We start from the raw sequence: 4631 nt of genomic DNA, 5'->3' as shown, positions 1-4631 counted from the left end.
TAACTCACGATATGTGGAAATTACTTACCTTGACATAGATGATGAAAATCTTCCCTCCAAGAGCTCCAACAATCGCCCAACCAAATGAAAATGTGAGAGAAATGGACTAAGTCTCGGATTTAAGAACACCCCACTGCCTAGCGACCTTCTCACATGCGGCCAAACTGTCGCACCTGCGACTCCGCACCTGCGGACAAAACCATCGCAGGTGAGGTTCCCTACACCAGTCAAGGGAAGATGGTCGGTAATAAAAGGGAATCTTTCTTTTTCAGTTAAGTCTGCACATGAATAAATCCGCTTCTACGGACAAAATCCGCTCCTGCGGTCATTCTTCTGCGGAGCACTGACCGCTCCTGTGAGCCCGCATCTGCGGCACACGACCGCACCTGCGGTCCAGTAGCAAATACCCAGCTTCCGCAGCTGCGGTGCCTTCCCCGCTTCTGCGGATGCACATCTGCACACCTAAACTCCGCACCTGCGATCCTCTGCTCCCAGCTCCTATTGCGCTCCTGCGCTTCGCCTGCTGCTTTAGCGGCTCCGCACCTGTGACCAAATTTCCGCAAGTGCGGTTGCACCAGAACTTGGCCAAAACCAACATGTCCTAAATTCCGAGTTTAAATCCATTTTCAATCTGTTTCAAACCTGAGGCCCTTGGGACCCAATTCAAACGTACCAACCAGTCCCAAAATATAACACGAACCTACTCAGGATCTCAAATTACACCAACTAACATCAAAATTTCAAATCGACGATCGAAACCTTACTTTAAACTTTTAAACTTCGACGAATGCGTCCGAATCATATCAAAACATTCCGGAATGAAGCCAAACTTTGCGCACAAGTCATAAATCATAATACGAACCAATTCCAAGGCTCGGAATCCCAAACGGACTTCGATAATACAAAAGTCAACTTTAATTCAAACTTAAGAAATTCTTAAAACCTTCAAATTTTTAACTTTCACAATAAGCGCCAAAATGCTCCCGGGCGACCTGATACTCAATCCGAACATACACCCAAGTTCAGAATCATCATACAAACCTATTGAAACCTTCAAATCCCGATTCTGAGATCGTTTACTCAAAAGTCAAAACTTAGTAAACTCTTCCAACTTAAAGCTTCCGAATTTAGAATTGTTTTCCAAATCAACTCCGAACTTCCCGAAATTCAATTCCGGTTGCACGTACAAGTCATAATACCTAAAGTGAAGCTATTTGAGACTTGAAACCGATGAACGATGCGCTAGAGCTCAAAATGACCGGTCGGGTCGTTACAAGCACTTAGTCTCTAAAACTAGGTAAGCCTAACACACATCAAGATTTAGCAAAATAACAACTTAATTATCAACTTAAATTAGTAATCTATTATAGTAAAACCAAATAGTACAACTGTCAATAACTCCAAAAACCTGGTGGAATCGAGTCATAAGCTCTATAGGGAATGGACTAATAATCTCTAAATACAATACTGTTTGAATTGGAAATGAACAGTAATACAGCTAAAAATAGAAGGAACCTGAATCTGCACAAAAATGTGCAAAAGTATAGTGTCACGATCCAAAATCACGTGACCGGCACACGACACACTACTCGACCCGAGCGAACCAAACCATGCGATGCACCCAAATCATATGCATGAAAACCAATTTAACTACGGAAGCTCCTTGAAAATCATATACATTTTCAAGTTAAATGATAAAATATTTTTCAATTTTAAAATCACACATGACGCCTTCCACGATAATAATAATGAGACTAAGTAAAATAAATATATTTTCATGTATGTCATGTACAACCTCATTACTATAACTTTTCACAACTATCTATGGAGCCTCTAAAGAATAGAATTAAATGCTTGGTCTAATACCCGACTAGTATAAATTAAGAAAATAACATGATAGCTACCACGAAATAGGATTGGTGCCTCACCATATACCTCAGGAAGAGAGTCATCCTAGCCCTGACCGCATGCCACGTATCCTACCTCATCCTGAAATATGTAAAGTAAGCGGGACCCTGGAGGGGTGCCCCTAAGGGCTGAGTACACCACAACGGTACTCAATAAGTATCATAGACTCTCTCTAACTTAAGTTCATGGGATAAACTTTATTAAAAATAATGCATCAATATTTGATATAAAATGATAAGAAATTTTATCCATTCATGATCCTTGTCATTTTAAATAAAAGCCAAATGAAATATAACCCACAATGTAAACTTTTAAAATATTTATATCAACCCAAGATTTTGGATAAAATCATACAAAATTATTCCATTTGCTTTAAGTCATTAAAATCACTTTCGGCTCCTTAGGCCTAAACATAAAAAAATCATCCTTATATTTCACCGGGAGTACTATACCATCACCCGACATAAGAAGATCAACTAAGTTATGTATCTAGCGGCAAATATCATATACTCTACTTGATCAGGTCGTCTCATCGTAGTGCCGTACGAATCGACTCAGCCATGCTAATAATAGCACAAAATAGTACCCTCTCGAGGGAGAGCACTCTGTCGTAGTCTATACCACAAAGTATCCATCTACGCCTACACCGGCACGTGTAGTTTCATAACGACGAACACAATATATCCGAAGTCAATTTCGGTGAGCACAAGTAACTCCCAAAATATTTGATATTTCCAAAAATAGATTCACAGCATAGTAGCCTCAAATGATCTATTTTTATCAAATCATAGCATTAATAGAAAATCTAAGCCATTTGAACAAAATTTAAATAAACAACCTTTTTACATGTTAAAGCCTTTAGCAATTTAACATCAATCTTTAAAAGATACCACAAATGCTATTCTGCTCATCAATTTTCAAAAGAAATACTTTCCATAAAAATTTATCTTTAGCACTTAAATATGTATACTCTTGTCAATACGAAAGTTTTGATAAAAACTTATAATATTTACCTTGAGTGTTATTTTGCCAACAAGATTAAAAATAAAATTTTATAAAACAGCATAACACTACATATGCAACATAATATTTTTGTACATAGAGACATTCGTACTTGTTTGTCCCCACAAGCATAAAAACACATTTGCAAATAACTTAAGTATTAACTCGAAACATGCTTTTAGAGAAAGTCCCTCAAGAAAAGTAAGTTTTAATCAACTTACCTCTCTTTCGCTTTATTAACATTCACAAGCTTTTAATCATCTTCCATCGTTCCAATATTGATTAAAATGCTCAAACATCACCAACAAGTCGGTATCTACAATTAGATATCCTAATTACATCAAAATATGACCTAAAATATTTATCAATAATCATTTATGGCTAATAAGTTGGCTACAAGCCTCCAACAACTCAAATCACCGAATAGAGTGACACGCTAGTCCATTCAACTAGCGTTATAAACTAGACTCGAAAACCTTTCATTTGATAGGTTGTCCCCCACATAACTCCTTATATATATATATACTCATCCAAAATTAGGTCTTGTGCGTACTCATTTGGAACTTTAGTCTATCATGTAATTTCAAACTTGACTTGGACTTAGGGCTATCCTTAGACCCCACACCATTTATAATATGCCCCATACACTTATTATCATATCCAATTAATATCCATCATATTAATAGTCATCGTCTGCACATAAAATAATATAATTAACACATAACAACTTTCTTAATAGAGTTTAAGCACTTCAAAATTTTTTGGGGTGCTACACATAGCATGAGTACACCACAACGGTACCCATGAAGTATCAAGTCTAATCTCGGTAGAGTAGTGACGAAGTCAGGTCAGGACACCTACTGGACAAATGAAAGTCTGAACAGAATATGATACAATCTAATAACAGTAAAGCGAGTAAATAAATAACCATAGAACAATACAATGATATAAGGCTAACAACGGAAATTAAAGCAATAAATGCAACAAAAAGTGAACATATGATAGGAACAACAAGTGATCAAGTAGTAAAAATACAAGTAAAAACAATGAAGAAAGATAATGACTGTTATGTTTTGAAGCTTTTTCCTCAATTTTGATTGTGGACAAACATTTTTTTTTACCGAAATTCGAGCAAAAGTTTTCTTTTATACCTGGAATATATCTTGAATCATGTATTTTCTTGTAAAAAATAAAATTAAATTGCGTTGAGGGATCTTGTGGGGGCTTTAAATGAGAAATTGTTTTTGGGGGAAGGAGGGGAGGGGATGTTCTGTTGTGGAAGAAGGGGAAATTTAAAACGGGGACCTATAACGCATACCCCATGCGCTATACGACTTTGGACATAAAGCGCCGGGTGTATGCGCTATAGGTCTTTGTACAAGGTCTAATCCACAATTGTCTCCATATTTTCTATTAATTTTAAAAATCATAGGCTAGCCTGGTGTTTGCAGTAAAATTCATAGTCTTGCGTGTAGCCATCATCTTCCATTATTTTTTCTTGTTTTGGTTGATAAAAATTTTATTTACATGTTTTTTTAAACCCTGTATCTTTAATTAGAACATTTCCTTAAAAGAATATGCACATGCGCACAATTTTTGGTTAGTATAGCAAATAGAGGTATCTGTGTCTCTTCTACATAGATCGATCTGTTTGTTATTGTCGCTCCTCTTTTTCCTTTCTGAGCCGAGAGTTTTTCAGAAAGAGTCTTTTTGCCTTTTTA

This window comes from Nicotiana tomentosiformis, chromosome 12, assembly GCF_000390325.3.
Source record: "Nicotiana tomentosiformis chromosome 12, ASM39032v3, whole genome shotgun sequence".
Classification (NCBI taxonomy): Eukaryota; Viridiplantae; Streptophyta; class Magnoliopsida; order Solanales; family Solanaceae; genus Nicotiana; species Nicotiana tomentosiformis.
Note: the sequence above shows the minus strand (reverse complement) of the source record.